The sequence below is a fragment of the Phyllostomus discolor genome, chromosome 10 (assembly GCF_004126475.2).
Source record: "Phyllostomus discolor isolate MPI-MPIP mPhyDis1 chromosome 10, mPhyDis1.pri.v3, whole genome shotgun sequence".
NCBI lineage: Eukaryota > Metazoa > Chordata > Mammalia > Chiroptera > Phyllostomidae > Phyllostomus > Phyllostomus discolor.
In genome coordinates, this window is record NC_040912.2 from 38,819,628 (window position 1) to 38,838,683 (window position 19,056).

Sequence of the window (19,056 nt, forward strand, 5' to 3'; positions counted from 1 at the left end):
TTATCCCAAGTGAAGTAATCATTTTTATGGCTTGTGTTTACCGCATAACATATTCCGGGACTATAAAATAGAAACAGCCTCCTCCTGCATGTCCAGGGAAGCATCTTCTCTTTTTAACAAATGGGAAAAAAAGATTGGATTTCTGTTGTTATGCTTTCTGCCTTTAGAGCTAGTGTGCTGTATGGAGCTGAAGCCTCTATCCATTGGCTATGAGGAGAAAGAAGGAAGGACAAAGTTAAAGAACATCAGAAACACTGGCCCTTACATTGTTGAGCTTGTTGAACCATTTCAGGAGCCATCTCTTCCCACACTGCTTGAAAGCCATGAAAAATGAATTGTTCAGCTTTAAAACAAAGAGGACTGGTATTAACTTTAGTCACAGGACCAACTTTCTTGACTCCTTTAAGAAAATACAAAAACCACATTTTTGTCATAAATTTTTAAAATTAAGTAAATAGCTTTAACTTATTAAGAATATACCAGAGCATGAAATTTTACATAAAGGATGGAGAAGAGGAGAAATAAACCTGTCTTTCAAGTTCTGTTAGATTATCTGGAATAAAGGGGGCAAGTGAGAGAGAGCAAGGATGTCAGAAGTCAGAGTTTTCATCCCTCCTCATCTTCTACCTCTTCTGCACCTCAGGTTGGGTGCTGTGGAGGAGTCCAAACCTATCTGAGGGAGGAGAGTATGTGAAAGCATCAGGTCCTAAGGAAAGTCAGCCTTCAGTTCAGCCATGTCAAAATGCCCTGTCAGTAGGAACATGAGCATGGCAGAGGAAAGTGGGTAACTAGAAGGGCTGAGCTGTGGCCCTGGTTCCTCACAGCTTACATGGCATAGTAGGAAGAATGGAGTTAAATATGGCCTGGGAACCCTTTCTAGAAGGGGAGGCAAAGATGCTGACAGAAAAGAAAGGAAGCAGACACTTGATCTAATCTTCTGAATATACTAAGACCTCATCTCTAGAAAATAAATCAAAATTTATCAGGGGTTGAATTTTACCTATTGAATTCTTTTAGCAGGATACCCCTGGTTTAGTGTTGCTCTTAGTAAACAAATCTAGGCTCTAGGGATTTATGAAATATAACTATAAACAATATTATGTAAGCTACACAACTATCTGGGTATAAAATGGAGATGTTTGGTAATGAGTGATGCCCTCTGTAGTGCACGGTAGGCTTGTGCACCCTATTAAAGACCTCATGTGTTGTTCTGGTCACAGAGCATGACTGATGGGTGAAGAAAGGACCTGCGACCTGGTGTATCCATAACTCTCCCTTCATCTGGTTCTGACTACTTGTATTCTTGCTGTTCATAGTAAAGCTTGACACTGAGTAAAATATCTGACTTGTGTGTCACGATATTTGACAATCTGATTATTTGTTAACTCACATGTATGGTAACTTAAATTGCCCTGTACAAATTGCTAATGTGCAAAGGTGCAAAGGAAGTTGGGCGACTACCAAAGAACTGAATTAGGAAGAAATGCTACAGTGTTCAGGGAAAATGTGTTTGGCCCAATCTTGGTGAGTGTAGTGGAACCCAATACTTTCAGGAAAATAAAAACTCTGAAAATGTTTTGTTTTCTGTTTTGCTCACTGAATTTCTAATATATTTACCGAGCACATGGTAGGTCTCCATAAATACATTAAATAGGTATATGATAAATTACATATTTCATAATTTAAATAGTTTTTTTCAGGTAATTCACCCTCTGCTTGGATGTCTCAGATATGTACTCATCATTTTTGCTCTTTGCGCCCCTCTCTAGATGGTGTCAGTGTACATACTGTAGGAGGTTGTGTAATTGTATGGCAGAAAAGAAGTGAAGGAGGTCATGACATTATCATTGGAATCTTCTGAATCTCCTTGGGTCTCTACTATGGTTAGAGTAACAGAGATTTTGAATGTCAGTGTGCTGGCATATTATGTTGGGAGCTATAGTCCCCCCTATTTGCCTACTTCCATAATGTCCTTAACTAAATTGTCCTTTTTCTGCAGAACCCAGGCAGGCCTGTACTCATCTACTGGCTTCCATAGAATTTCTCTATCTCCTTATATGGCTATGTTGAAACTTCTGGTTTCCTTGTGTGCATCATGAAAGACCAAAAGTACTGCCTTGTTATAAAATTATTTGCCTTTTTTAGACTGTTTTTTTTGCCATTTCTCTTATGCACATGGCACTGTTACAGAACATGAAAATACTAAGGGTGGGGAGGAGTTTGTCTGCAAACCCTTGACTTTGTTCTTAAAGAAATACAGCATTAACTAGAAGTATCTAGGTTTTCCTCTGGTATAATTGATCTCAATTTGAAAATTTCAGTCTGCAATTACTGCTTTCCCTATATTACACAAGAGGGAAGAAGTTAGATTTTGGTATTTTCTTTGTGTCATTTAAAGCTAGTTTCCTTTAAAAATAGTCCTCCTTGATTAGCTATAGTACAAGTAGGGGTAATATTTCATCAATAGTGAATGAAATCCATAACCTGAATTCTCCATGCTTGAAAATAATATTATTTAAATTTAAAGTAAGTTGGAAACTTATTTTTCTTTTTATTTTTTAAAGATTCTATTTATTTATTTTTAGAGAGGGAAGGGAGGGAGAAAGAGAGACAGACAGACAGACAGACAGACAGAGAGAGAGAGAAAGAGAGAGAGAAACATCAATGTGTAGTTGCTGGGGGTCATGGCCTGCAACCCAGGTATGTACCCTGACTGGGAATCGAACCTGCTATGCTTTGTTTCGCAGCCCATGCTCAATCCACTGAGTACACCAGCCAGGGCTAGAAACTTATTTTTCAATAGGTGTTTTTGGCATCAATAACCATTGCCACGCTAAAGATATGAAGAAATTCAGCCTCTGGACTCAGAGTGGACCAATGACCAGCTCTGTTCTAGGCTGTACCTGTGTATTCCTTCTTGATAATGAACTACCTGTCATGGCTTGCATTTGGAAAACTGCAAGAGAATATGTTTTAAAGGCAAAACAAAGTCATTGTTTTATAGTTGCAAATCATTGTCTATAATCCAGAGTCAAAAAGATCCCTTACCTAGTCTCCTTTTCCTTCTCCTCTCCTCTGCAATTCTGCTGCCTCCTGTGCACGAAAGCAGGAAATGATGGTTGACTCCCATTAGAGGTTGGAGGTTTAAAGATTTGAAACATGCAAATGAAGCTGATGGTAATGGCACAACCTAAGAAAAGAGAAGTGGTGGAAAAAGACATGGTGAAAAGTTGTTGGAGAGAGATAAGATTGATGAGTACATGGTTCTCTTTAGTCAAAGAAACAGCCATGTACATGTGAAGCCCCAAGTTCAGAGAAATGGATTCTCTGTCTAGATCAGAGCACTATTTAACCATATTTAACAGGAGATGTCTCCTCTCCCCTTTTTGACCATGGACAGATGATTGATCCATCCTCATGGTGACAAGCAGAAAGATAGTATAGCAAGTTTTTGGAGCTGGGCAAAAAGTTTCAGTTTTTTTTCTATATGATGGTTCTAGTAGTGCTTAGTTGTCTTCATTTGAAACAATTTTGTTAGATTGCATTGTGACAGTTGTCCTATCAGCATGCATTAAAAAATCAATATTGGCGAATTTTTGTGCAGCCATTTTAATATTGAAGATGGAAGAAAATAAGCAACATTTTCAGCATATTATGCTTTATTATTTCAAGAAAGGCAAAAATGCAATTGAAATGCAGAAAAAGATTTAGGAAATGTATGGAGAAGGTGCTGTGACTGTTCGAATGTGCCAAAAGTGGTTAGTGAAGTTCCTTGGTACTATTGATGTTTGGGCTAAATTATTCTTTGTTGTGAGGCTCTTATGCATTGGAAGATGTTTAGTAGCACCCCTGGCCTCTACCCACTAGAAATCAATACCGGTACATGGCTGACATGCTCAAAATACCCAAATCAATAGAGTTATTGGTAAAAATAAAAAAAAATGTGTCTTTTATTTTACAGAAAAAACTAAAGGCACTTTTAAGCCAACCCAATGTAAAGATTGTGGAGTAATCAGAATTAATTAGCAGTGTCAGGTAAAATCTACTACTATAAATGGCAAAGGAATCAGGTTAGTTCATAGAAATAGAATGTAGGAAGGCAATAAATTTAGGGAGTGGGTACAGGTTGGTCAGCAAGGTCTTGGGAAGAAATAGAAGAAAGTATAGGGAAACTATAGATTGTTTATATTCTTATGCCTACAAATGAGGAAAAAAGAGACATAGTGGGAGTTTAATCAAGTAATTAAAAGCTCTTTGTACACAGCAATAGAAAGAGAGGAATGCGTGCAATGAATTAACAAACACTATACTTAATGAAGTCATGCAAGAACAGGTTAGCCTCGACCTGAGAAATGCCCAAGGAAAACTTGGAAGAGTTTGTGCTGCAGAGAAAAACCAAACCCTGGAAGTAACACATTTGAGTTCTTATCAGTTCTCCCACTGAGGATACTTTTGTGAGAGAGACAGAGAGAGACAGAGAGAAACAGACTACAGAATCACAGAGGAAAGCTTTATTGGATACCTAATAGTATGTATAGGAAACTAAGGATCAAAACAATTTAGAAAAACTAACCTCATGAAACAAAAGACCTAACACAGACAATTAGAATAAATAACACAAAAGCAAACAGATAATTTAGGGTTAGTGTCCTCAGAGAGATGACAAAGACTGTTGCTTCTGAAAACAAGACCAGGCTTCTAAAACAACTAGAGAACAATAAAAAATTCAGAGGATACTAAAAGTAGATTAAAAAAACTTAAAAATCAATGAAAGAGTTAGATATTATAATTTAAATTACTATAGGCTAAAAAAAATCTGAAAGGTAGAGTCACAACTGTTCCAAAGCTTCTTAAAGAGAATAAAAACCTTTCTACACCATCCTAACGAGAGTTACAAGGGAAAAATATAGTAAAAGTTAGAAAGAAAATTCAAGGAAAAAAGAAACTTTTCTTGGCTTGAAGAAAAGCATGTTTTTTTTCATGCTGAAAGGAGCTCTGTGATTTGAGCTACATAACTGAGAAAAGACTAGCACTTACACAGACCACACAAAAATGTTAAAGCCTCAAGGATAAAAAACATCACCTGCAACTTTTCTTTTATAAAGAAATAAAGATAGGTGAACTACAGACAACTCATCTTTAATAATGGATAAAAAGAGAAAATTAAGTATATTTCCAAATTCCTAAAAAAAAAGACCCTAGAATTTTAGATGTCTAGGGGTGACGACACTATGCCATGTAAAAAGCCTTCTCTGAAAGGTTTGTTCAGTAGGTACTACTGTCAAAAATTAAGTTCAAGAATGGAGAAGACATGATAATTAAGAAGCAGGGATTAGAAAAGAGATAGTGGTTATTAAGGGAAATTGCAGTACTGTCTAAAGAGTTTTAAAATTAGGACTACACAAGTTTCCAAAACAAAAGAGCTAATGGTAACTGTGAAGAGAGATCAGAAAGTTAGGCTGCTCTGGACGTGAAAGGTAAATGGATTTCAACAGGTATTCCAGTCTCTAGGTAGAGGACATGGTATAAACAAAGTACAGAAGAAGAAAAGAAAAAGTGGTTTGGGGAATAGCGAATGAATCAGTCACACTTGAGTCACTGCTCGAGAATAGTGGGTGGTTGGAATGGAAATGTTGATAGGAATAATTGTAATGTTGACATTGAAATTAAAATGAACAAAATAGAGTGTTTGGTATTCACATTTAAAAACCTTTTCATATTAAAGCAAACAAAGCAAAGCAAAAATGAAATAAAAATAATCTCAAATTTTATCATGTAGCCTTCTTTTTATTAATTCTATACCTTAACTAATGCCTTTTTAAATCAGAAATGAATAAAATTACAACTATACAAATTAGTATTCTCTTTCTATGTTCTATGTTTTTGTTCTTACATGTAATATCATGTAATGATATACATTTTAATAATTATATATTATCTCTAAATATTAAGTAAAAGATAAAGAAGCAGATGTGCAAATAGAAGAGTTTCAGTAACTCTTCAGGTGGCATGTACTACTCAAAATTTGATCTTATCTATATGAAGAATATGTGTATGAAGCACTGATAAATAATAACATATCACCTTGAGCAGCTTTGTGTTGATATGTACTATTATATCAATAGTAAGCCGTCAGTGGAATCTTTCTAAAAGTGTCTTTTAAATGTATATATGTTAGTTATTACCCAATAGTAATAGTTTCATTAAAGTACATTGGTAATAGCAAGCTCTCTTTGTTTGGTTGTATGTCCACATATACATAGTCTACCAAAATATCACCATGAGTGACACTAAAAGAACCCTGCAAAAAATATTGTTTGCAAGTTTTTAGATCTAAAATAGAGAGAACAAAATTTTTGAGTAAAATTTCTCACCAAGTTTTAGTTTTTATTTTCAAAACTGAAGGAAGAGAGGGAGACAGTGAAGGAAAGCAGGAGGGAAGAAGGGAGGAAAGGTTAAAGTGAAGAAACACCAAAAATTTTTCTGCTCTTAATTTATTCTGTCACTAAAATCAAACATTCTTCAAATTCTAGGTTTTCCTCATCTTTGGTTGGCAAGGAGCCAAAATAGTTATGGTAGAAATTTATATTTCTCGAAGGAAAAACAATTTATTTTCTTTCCTTGACCTTACTTCCTGGGTCAGCTTGGGTGTTCTGAGAAACAGATACCAAGTTGGAACTAGACACAAAAATGATTTATGGGGGGTGATGCATGGAAAGGATAAAGAGGGTATGGAGTAGGGGAAGGTGTGGAGAGCCTTCAGATAGATGGGTCCCTGATGCTCGACACTAGACACTCATGAAAAGAGAAAGGCAAGGAAGGAGGGTTGGATAGGAAGAGCTTCAAACTGAAGTGCAGTTCTGAGAGTCTTGCTCAGGCCTATGAAGAGCTTTTGAGCATAGGTTGCCCATCAGAGAAGTCCTGGGTACAGGCAGGCTAGTACCAGCTCTGGGCTCAGCCAGTGGTCAGGAGCTGTCCTTGACTGCTCCTGCACTGGGGTGAATGTGGGGGGTGGAGCTGCTGGAGGCTGTCTGCCAGTGAGGCTCCTTGCAGCAGGTTGTCTTGAAGGGGGTTCTGAGCAGTGCAACTCCATGGCCACATATCTTCTTTTTTCAATTTTGCCATTATCTCTTCTTTTTTCTCTCTTATTTTGTGGAAACGCCAGGCAATTTTAAAGCATTGGGGGGTTTTTGTTTGTATTTATTTGGCAGAATATTTATAACACCCTCTCTCTTTGGGTCTATTGATGGTTTATTTTACAATATAGCACCCAACCAAAAGGGGGACATTAACGGAGACAGTGTTTGACATTTCTGGCTCATTTAAGTTGATGGCTAATTTAAGGCCATTATAAAAATGTGATTAACAGTTTTCAAACTTCTGCTTCCTATGTCTAGACAGAAATGTTTTTTTCTTAACATGTAAATTTATTACCACACATCTGAGCAAAAAGGGACCAACGGTAGTGGAGCTCCCTCAGCCTACAGAATCACAGAGATGTTTAACACAACTTCAGCCTTAAGGTTGAAGTAATTATTTTACCTCTGTGAAGTCCAACTTCTCTAACTTAGTAACTACATGATATGATTTTATAGAAGAATTTAATGGGCTGTATAACTGACAAAGTAAATTTTAATGAAGACTACAAAAGCCTATTTGGTGGAATAGCTATAGGTTGTTAGAGACTTCAGTTTAATATAAAAGAAAAGATTGCATTACAAATGAATTTATTATGTGAAAGTTCTTGAGCAAGGACAATGAAAATCTTGATAGACCCTAACAGAGAAGCCTATGAAGGTTAAAATACCCATTTATATAATTTGGGGTGATTTGTTTTCTAACCATGGAGAAAGAACCAAGAACTCTTTTTGGGTGTCTAAAAGGTTAGCTCTGAGATTTGAGAAAAACTGCATGAAAATATTAAAACAGAGAAAAATTTGCATATCTCTAGAGTATTTTAATCATTAGACATAATAATACATGAAAATAAAAATATAATAATTTCTGAACAGATGATTAAAAAACTTATGCTTATGCATATTTAAAAGGATATAGTCACAGAGGGTATATCTCTATCTTTTTCCTGGCAAATAGTGTCAATTTTTCAAGAAAGACATATTCACACATAAAATATTTATGTCTTGTCTTCATAAGTATAATAACCAACAAAGGCATAACCCATATTTCTTACAATTCTGCAATTACTCTTTACCATGACAAGCCTTTAGCATAATCAATTCATTCACCAGTATCTAATAATTATCAATAATATATGCAAATTACATTCAATAGCTAATATTTCCTAAATATTTTCCATTCTATAGGGCCTTTTATGGCCCCTTGTTGAAGGAAGACTTTGTCATAGAAAATATATAAATGAGGTGATGTGTTGGTTGGGTGACTATGCTGAAGGCTTGTGGCAAAGGATGTTGCAGTCACTGAAATTAATTATAATTATTTAGCTTTTATTCTGCTGCATTTTAAGAATGGGCTTGTGCTTCTGAGTACCACTGGCATCAAAGTATAAATCAAAAACATTGTATTTTTCAACAGTACTGTTGAGGTTTGTATTAGTTTGCTAGGACTACCATACAAAGTACTACAGACTGGGTGGTTTAAACAGCAGAAATGTATTTTCTCATAAGTCTGGAGGTTAGAAGTCTGAGATCAAGGTGTTGGCAGGGTTTCTTCAAAGGGCCTCTCTCCTTGCCTTGTAGATGGTTTTCTTCTTCTGGTACCTTCACATGGTCTTCCTTCTGTGTATTGTGTGTATCTGGATCATAATCTTTTTTTATAAGAATATTAGTCATATTGGATGACGACCTACTCATATGACCTCATTCTATTTTTTTTATTAAAGATTTTATTTATTTATTTTTAGGGAGGGAAGGGAGGGAGATAGAGAGAGAGAGAGAGAAACATCAATGTGCGGTTGCTGGGGGTTATGGCCTGCAACCCAGGCATGTACCTGGCTGGGAATCGAACCTGCAACACTTTGGTTCACAGCCCACACTCAGGCTAATTGTATCTTAATTATCTCTTTAAAGGTGATTTTTCCAAATATATATCCATTCTGAGGTACTTAGGATTAGAATTTAAACATATGAACATGGGGGGTGGACACAATTCAGCTTATCAAGGACAGATTTGAGAAAATGTCTTTAGGTTTGGAAATAAGAATGAAGTGTAAGTATATAAATAAATATTTTTACAATTACTTCATCTTATATTTTATTGTGGTAGGTAATACGTGTGTATGTAAAATTCACTGGTAGAATTACAAGTTTGCTCAAATATATAAGATTTGAAATAAGTAAAAATTGGTACTTTTGGAATTTATGTTAATTTACCATTTTCATAAAAATATGATTAATATTGGCAGGGTTCACCTTTTGTAATTGGCCATCTTAGCAATGTTTTTTCTTGTCATTTGAGATTTTCTATGACTTCCAGCACGAACATCATAACTTCAATATCATTTTATGTAGACTGGTTAGAAAAGATTTGAATAATATCAATATTATTTGCAAATTTTTCTATTAGTGATTCTATAATTTCATAAAATTACTTAAGAGATAGTCACTATAAAAGGATATTAAAGAGGGTATCTAGTACATCATATCTTTCTGGAATAACACATTATTAGGTTATTTCTGATCATGTTTGACTGGAACATGAATCAAATATGTTTACTCTCCCCTAATGTTGACTCCTACACTACATCCTTGAGTTTGATGAATGAAGATAAATGATAACTTCCAAATGCAATATGGATTTTTTAGAAATGTCTTCAAAGAGAACCTGAGAATGATAATGAGAATATTTCACCCTGACTGGTCTGGCTCATTGGATTGAGCATCAGACAGTGAACCAAAGGGTCACCAGTTAGATTTCCAGTCAGGGCACATGCCTGGGTTGCAGACCAGGTCCCCAGTTGGGGGCACTGGAGAGGCAAACACACATTGATGCTTCTCTCCCTCTCTTTCTCCCTCCTTTCCCCTATCTAAAAATAAAAATAAAATCTTTTTTTTAAAAAAGAATACTCCAAATATTTTTTGTTAGTTGCCTGTTTCATGGAAACTGACTAGATTGTCAACAGCATTACAAATTATGCATGCTGATATGGGTAGTTACCTTTACCTATAATAGTAATTTCTTAGATGAACATAATTTATTACTATTAGATTATTTAGAATGTCACTGTTCATTGATCTTATTTGTTAGACCATTATTATATTTGGACTTACCATTTTGGTTTTAACAAAATAATGACTCTAAATATATTCCCAATACAGAATTCTTTCTTCATCTTACTTCCTAGTCAGTCATCATTTTTATGATACTCTTAGAAGAAAGTCTCATTTAGAGCTAGGAAGAAATCAAACAGGGGGTTGCCTCTGCCATCTAACTTACAACAACTCCCAATAGGTCATTTATCTATTTTATAAAGTGACTTTAAATATGACTTTCTCCATGTCTTGTCCACTAAACTGTGAGTTTTTTGAGGACAAAGGCTGAATTTTTATACTTTATCACTCCATGGGGTTGGAGTTACTTAACTGATTTTCTTGACTGTGAACTATAGCTGAGCAGTATGTATAGTTCACAATTGTGAACATTCACATTAATTTTCATAAATAAGAAATAGTTGGATAATTAACATGATCTAGAGGGAAAGTTTTGCGTAGGTGATTGTAATAGTTTACTTACTAATCCTACTAGATCACAATTTAAAATATTTATTTGGAAAATGACTAAATATTAAAAACATGGATGGATTTCCTAAAAAAGGGAAGTCATATTAATTTAGACATTTATTTTGTTAGGAATATCATCTTTAAGCTTTCTGTGTTAAAAAGGAACATTGTGGTAAAACTTTAAATAATGCAAACATTTGTCTTATAGAAATATATAGAAATACTCCTATGGCCAACCCATATATATATATATATGATGTATGTATAAGTACAGGTATATATATATATATGCATATATGTATATATGTATACATACACACACATTTAAATGTGAATAGACTTTAAAAGATATGTAGTCAAACTGTATTTTAAAAATACATCATAAATGAGTCATTGCCCTAAGTATTGTCTTGCAAATTACTTAAATAAAAGTAACACATTACATCTTTTCTGACCATATTCCTACTCCCATCTCATTCTTCCTAGTATTGCATTATATTGTATTTAATGAGTTTCCATTATTTATTTTAATTAAATTCCTATTGATGATATTCAAAATAGTTAAATATCATTTCATCTTTATATTGATTAAATGTCATTTGGGTGAATTTAATTGAAATCTTCACAGGCTTGGTTAAGCTACAAGAGTTTTGTTTTTAGTCCATTGCATTTTATTTTTATATTGAATTTATTGGGGTGACATTGGTTTGCCAAACCATACAGGTTTCAAGTGTACAACTCAATAAAATATCTACACACTGCATCATGCAGCTATCACCCTAAGCAAAGTCTCTTTCCATCTCCATTTTCCCACCTACTCACCTCCACTTAACCCCTACCCCCAAGACAGTTGCTGGATACCACTTGCAATCCCAGGAAGCTGAAAGGGTTAAATCTAAGGAAGTTGAAGGAGGAGAAAAATCTGCTTTGGTCAATTCTCAAAGCAGCAATATGATTTATAGGACCCAATCTTGAGTGTGCTATTCTTCCAGTAAAGGGGCTGGAAAACCAATAATGGCTGATGTATTCACAACATTTAAATTGATTATAGTTCTTTTACTAAAGTAGGCAATATTACAATCACAAATATAATGGGCATTTGAACAGAACTGGCAACATAAGTTGTAAGGCCCAGTGTGAAACAGGAGGTGGGGCCTGGTATTCATACTAGAAGAACGTCAGCATGGTAACAACAAAGGACTGATCCAGAACAGGGCACTCCCAAGCACAGAGTCCTCTGTAATCGCACTGGGGTCCATGCTCATGAAACCAGCTCTGATTTTGAGCAGTTTGCCAAAATTGAATAAATTATTTTTATAAACCTTACTAAAATTGAAAGGGAAAAAATAGTAAGTCTGAAATTTATGACTGTGTATACATCTTTATCTGTCCTTTCTCCCATCAAATTATTTTCTTATAAAAGTCTGAAATACAGTTATGTATTAGACAATTTTATTAGCTTAAAAAACACACAGTGAAAAAAGCACATGTGATAAAAATAAAAATATTATTTTATTTTTAATTTAAAGTTTTGTTTTGCCAATGCAGGCCAAAGTATATTTATCCCTAAGAGTATGTATCTCCCTAGCTGAACTCAAACATCACTATAAATCAATGTTGTCATTTGATGGTAAGGAAAGAAGCAATTTTATGGTTGGGTTAGCAGATGAAAAATTTAATAGTAAATTATTCAAGGCATGTGAATGATCTATTATTAGCGGATAAATGTACCCTAGAAAACTAGTTCAGTAATCTAGCCATGTTAGATATTGTGTTTTTAAAATTTACCGTATTAGTTTTGTTGTTAGCAATCAAAGCTGTTCAATTTTACTTGAAAGTCTTCTATAACCATAAATTAAAACAAATGTTTATGTTAATCTAAGATATGCTTCTGTTTATTAAAGACTGTTACAGTATCATAACTCAACATGTGGCTCCCTCCATTAAAAAAAAGCAGTAGCACAAATGTAGGAGTGAGCTGCTGAAAGATGGGGGAACATTCTGGAAACTCTTGAAACAATGATTTCTAGTAGGTGAATGATTTTCCTAGTTATTTAAATTTGGAGGTATATATGTTATATATGTGACTTTTTAAAACATATAATACTTTTTTAGGTAAACAATGTTCTTTTCATTGTCAAATCATTTTATTTGGATTTTTGTTAGGAATATTTACCTCTTTATTTTCCTTTCAATGAATTATCTCCAAAATTCTTACTAAAAGGTGGCAAATCAGTAAACAGCAATGGACAAAATACTATTTGCTTAACAAGCGATGATTTTAATCAAGTTTGAGAAAATTAAATATAGCCCATCTGAATTTTATAAGCAATTAAAGTTGTGCTAATCTTATGTCATTGTTCAAAGCAACTTCTGAAAGGCAAGCCAATTAATAAAACTTTCAAAAAGCTCTATTTTTTTTTCTTCAGCTAACATAATTGTTTAATCAGTGTCTAGATTATAGCTGCTCTCTATAGAGGTTACACATATGCTAAGAAAATTGAAAATGAACAGCAGCAGTCTTACATACAAAGAAAGAATTACTTGTGGAAGTAATAAGGGAGCACTGAAGAGTTCTCTAAGCTGCACGAAAATAAAACACTGGCACAAATATTTTAATAGAAGATCTCAGTTTGGGTTTACTAATTTCTGGGCCCCAGACCCAAACATCATATACTAACTTAAAAATATACATGTGACATACAATCACTGTTTTTAGACATATAGCCAGTCCATTGGCATCTGGTTTACTGTTGCCCCTTCATTTCCCAACTTTCCCTCACAATCTGCATTCACCAAAGTAGTGTAAGCTCCTCAGTATATGAGGTTGTAAATTTCTTGACACATATTCAGAACACAAATCAGAGCTGCCTTGGACAATTTCCTGGTATATCAAGGTGCTCACATCTTGCTTCAAAGAACTGTTAATGCAGAGGCTCAAGAAGGGTCAATGATTAACCCAATGATAGGCAGACTGTGTCTGGAGGATAAATCTATAACCTCCCAGGACTGCCCTCAGAATCTCAGCAGGCAGACCCCTAGTGTGAAAGCCGGTGGTGATATGCGGCATTTGTATGACAGCAGACAGTGTTTGTGACTTGTGAAGCTATGGGTTCAACACCACTGGGATACTACCAGCCTATCAACCAAGTAAATTCTGTCCTAGAATATTGTTCTCAGTGCCAATCAATATCTAAAACCAATTCGTGATTTTGCCAAGGGATTACTATTTTTTGAATGTTTTATTGCACACTAAATGTTCTTTGTCTTTTGTCAAAGTTCAAAATTCTACACACTGCCAAACAGAGTTGATATTTAAAAATTAGTTTATTTAATTACCATAGTCAATGGCCCTGGCAAGCACTTCCCTTTCAAGATTAAGTTTAATTTATCTAATTTGGAAATCAAAATTTAATAAAAATAAGATAACCTCTAAAACTCTATTTTAATGATTGCAGACACTGTAGCTACTCTGTCACCAGCTTAGCCCTTGTCAACACTTACCTAAAACTTATTATATGAAAGGTCTTTGATAACCCTTTAGTCATGCTTAAATGTATTATATTCTGACAATAGGCTGAGTATACAGTTATACTCACCTGGCTATCTCTTTGTATGGGTGTAAACTAAAGCTTAGAGGGGTGTAGATTTGTGATTAAGAGCATGGGCTCTGGAGGTGAACTACCTGAGGTAAAACCTCGATACTACTACTACAGTGGACATGGAGAAAAAAGCGAAGTAACCTTAATTTTTTAATCCACATAATGTCTGTTGTGAAGCTTAAACTGACATAAAGCTTAGAATAGCTTGTGGCCATTGTAAGTGCCCTGGGTCCCTGGGTAGGTTAGTTATTATTAGTACTGAGCAAACTGCACAAGTCACAGAGCAGAGCTGGGTTTGAGTCCTGCACTGAAGCACTAGAGTATACTACCTCTCTGGTGCTGATATCCACTCCCCCAGCTTTAACTTAACTGTGCCATGATTCCCAGAAGAATAATGCATCCCAAAATGTGTAAGGAGTTGATATCTGAGTGTGGAATGGATCACAGTTTCTTCATTATATGGGCACAGGTTCTTATGTCTGCATGAGACTATTTTCCCTTTTTTTAAATTTTTACTTCTTTTAATTAGTGCCTTTTCTACTAGTAAATAAATGTATGACAAAAATATTGAAAATTCCCCTAAGCTCTGGGCAAGGGAAAAAAGACAGAAATTACATAGCTGTTACCAAAATCCACAAGCCAAAACCAACAGCTTCATTCAAACTGGTGTGAAATGTGATAACAATCAGGAAATCAGGTTTCTAAAACTGATATTACTCACAAGATATAGTTTTAATATGTATACCTCACATCTGCTTTTCAATAAAAACTTTAAAAGCCAAAAGCTATGTTGAAAGAAAAAAAATATTGAGCTGTATGCTAGTCAGAAAGAAGGACCAGGTCTTGGGCCATGCAGTCTAAACTGCCAGCAGGCGGGCTAGGTAGGGAAGACAAATATTTCTGCCATCCTGGGGCTGATAAATTGGTATTGGCTATAGATAAAGGGTGCAGAAAAAGGTGAAACTAGGCTAGTTCTGGGAAAGGGGGATACTTACTAAGGAAGAAATATTTCATGCTTCTGCATTTGTTGTGGCCAAAAGTCCAGCGAGTTCATTCACGAGGAAGATGCAATGGCATTTTGTGGTCAGCTATTCCTTTATAGATAAGAGTTGGGATAGCTTCCTGGGAGTTCACTTACAGTTTCAACATATTGATAATAATAAATTCAGAAAAGTGAGTTTTTTAATTGGTTTCAGCTCCAAGCTCTGTTAACTAATTAACTGCCCTTGTCTCTTCCTCCCATCCTCTGGCCTGCAGTATTTACTTGTTTGCTTGTTTGTTTGCTTGCTTTTGGCCTCCAGTAATTTAATTTAGGAAATGTCAGAATTTTTCCTTGTCATTACTTATATCCCACAGATAAACAGACAAATTATTTGATAGCATTCCTGTTCATTTTCTAATTTAACTACAATTCTATTATATACTTAAGTAAAAGAATACTTAATATTTCTGACAGAGCCATGGTTAAGTAACTATATACTTTTAGAAAACAGTACATTTAAAAAGTTAATTATGGTAAGTTTGTTCTTTGAATATGATGTATATGAATTTTAATTATATAGTATTATCTACTGATAAGATTTCCTTACTAATATTAACTGGAGGGGTAATCATGTATTCTAATTTCATTTGATAAACTGTATTCTAAAGAAATTTTATTTGGATAAAACAAACAGGTATTTTATATTAAAGGATTGCTTATTTCATAGCCCATATATAGTATTTAGAGCAAGATAATGCATTGAGTTTTTTCAAGGAAAATATAAAGAGATTAACAAGACCAATGTATCACAGTCTTACTTGCTTGTACTGAATGTCTGTCACAAGAAGAATAAATATTCATCCAATCCTCTTTAAAAACAGTCTCGCTAAGGAAAGTAAAGCAGATTTAAATGTGTGGAACCACAGGAATTGAGGGTATAACATTCTTTTTGCTTGTAAAATACCCTGTCTCAATAGAAAGACTTCAATAAAAAGCAAAATTAGTAACCCTACACATTTAGTGTTAAGACAATTAATAACTAAATTTTAGGTCTAGGAAAATACTGTTGATACCACGAATAGCTTTTTTTGGTTGTACTAATTATTTTTCATGCTCAAAATTTAGAAAGAAGTAATAGGAAGTACAGTTACTGATACAACTTCCTCAAAAATTCTAGTAAGCCTCTTCATGCACTGTCTTGTGGGTTTAAAAATGAAGTACAATGTATTCTTTTTTAAATTTCCTTAATATCTTTTCTGGCTTTTTAATTCTATTCTTTCCATTACCATTTATACCCCTTATAGTCCCTCTACCCTGCAAGCACCACAGTGTTGTCCATGTCTATAAGTCCTTCTTCCGTGTTGCTCCATCCCTCAACCCCCTCTCTCTACCCCCTTACCTATCATCCTGCTCTCTATCTATAAGTCTGTCTCTATTTTGTTTGTTAGTGCAGTTTGCTCATCAGATTCCACATATGAGTGAAATCATATGGTACAATATTTGTCTTTTTCTGATGAGCTCATGTCACTTCGCATAATGACCAGTTTCAGCCACACTGTTGCAAAGGATAAAATTTTCTTCTTTTTTTACGTCTGAGTAGTACTCCATTGTGCAAATTCCCCATAATTGTTTTATCCACTCATCTGCTGATGGACACTTGGGCCACTTCTGTATCTTGGTGATTGTAAATACACTGGAATGATCATAGGGATGCATATGTTCTTTTGAATTAATGTGTTGAGTTCTTTCAGATATATTCCCAGAAATTGGATCATTGGGTCAAAAAGCAGATCCACTTTTAAATTTTTGAGGTATCTCCATACTGCTGTCTACAGTGGCTGCACCAATCTGCATTCCCACCAACAGTGCAAAAGAGCTCCCCTTTCTCCACATCCTCATCAGCACTTCTTTTTTTTTGTTGATTTATTGATGGTAGCCATTCTGACCAGTGTGAGTTGATATCTCATTGTGGTTTTAATTTGCATTTCTCTGATAATCAGTGATGTTGAGCATCTTTTCATATGTATATTGACCACCTGTATGTCCTCTTTGGAGAACTGTCTATGCAGGTCTGGTCCTCTGTCCATATTTTAATTAAATTATTTGTTTCTTTGGTGTTGAGTTTTGTAACTTCTTTATAAATTTTGGATATTAACACCTTATTGGATGTGTAGGTGAACACATTCTCCCATTCCTTGGGTTGTATTTTTATTTTGATGATGGTTTCTTTGCTGTGCAAAAACTTTTTCATTTGATATAGTCCCATTTGCTAATTTTTCCTTTTGTTTTCCTTGCCTGAGGAGATATATCAGGTAAAACATTGCTCTGAGCAATGTCTAAGGTTTTATTGCCTATGTTTTCTTCTAGGATTTTTATGGTTTGGGGTCTAACATTTAAGTTTGAATTTATTCTTGTGTGTGACATAAGAAGGTGGCTTAGTTTCATTTTTCTGCATATATCTGTCCAATACCCCCAATACCATTCATTGAATAAACTGCCTTTAGCCCAGTGTATGTACTTGCTTTCTCTGTCTAATATTAATTGACTGTGAAGGTGTTTGTTTATTTCTGGGTTCTCTATTCTATTCTATTGATTTACATGTCTATTTTTATGCCAATACCATGCTGTTTTGATTACTATGACTTTATAGTATAGTTTGATATTAGATAGCATGATTCCCTCAATTATGTTCTTCTTTCTTAGTATCACTGTGGCTATGTGGGACCTAATGTATTCTTAATGTGAATTTCTACTAACACATATTCAAATAATTAGAAAACTTTCTTAATTGTTCATATAGTCAGTAACCAAACAGTTAAGTTGAAAATTACTGAAACCACATAATTTTAATGGAGATGTTAATTTAATTAACCAGTCCTTCAGAAAAGTTTCATCATAGAAGTCAAAATTTGTATAACTTATGTTGTGTACTGGTAGTAGCTGGGCAAAAGGCAGGTATAAAATACCTTCAGTGGCTTCATAAAAAAAAGAGTGAGTAGGTATATTAATTTATTTCCAGTTTTTTAAAACTCTACTTTTAAGACCATAGAAATTTAGATGTTCTAAACAGTGGTGTCCAAAGTTTTGGTGTCTTTGGGCCACACTACAAGAAGAGTTGCCTTGGTCCACACATTAAATACATTGCAACACATGGTCACAAAAAAATCTCATAATGTTTTAAGTAAATTTAGAATTTTGTGTTGAGCTGCATTCATAGCCATTCTGGGATGCATGCAGCCTGTGGACTACAGGTTGGACACTCCTGTATCTAAAGGATGTGCTAGGGGGATAGAGGATAGAGTAGTCTTGAGGCAGGATAGTAAAAAGCTAGGAAAATTCCTGGGTGAATGGAATGGGGAAGCTGAGATAAGAAAATGAGACAAGGCCAAACATTTTGAGCAACTTACTGCCAGCTGGTAAATTGCAAGAATTTATCTCCCCTAACCAAGGACACTTGAGAGTAATGGCTTGTACCTCTCCTCCCTAACCAAAGAATACACAGCTCGAATCTCCCTGGCCTGGAAAATAAAGAACAGAGATCCAATTAATGTCATTTGTGCAAAGGACAAATGAAGTCAGGGAAACAAATTACAAAAAAACCATTAAAGCCAACAGACCCAAGAAGAAGTAAAATAGTATAGCTGACCAAAGAATATCTCCAAACCCCCATGCACTCATTTTGACGCATCCACATATTAAAAATGCAAAACCATGAATGTTCTGCTAAAAACCTCCCTCAAGATCCTCACCCACAAAAAGAAGATAAAAAGCCCTC

At 34.8% G+C, this 19,056-nt stretch overlaps 1 pseudogene; it reads right to left on the minus strand.

The window, feature by feature from the left end:
• Positions 1-19,056, minus strand: part of LOC114508020 — a 90,454-nt pseudogene that overhangs the window by 64,552 nt on the left and 6,846 nt on the right.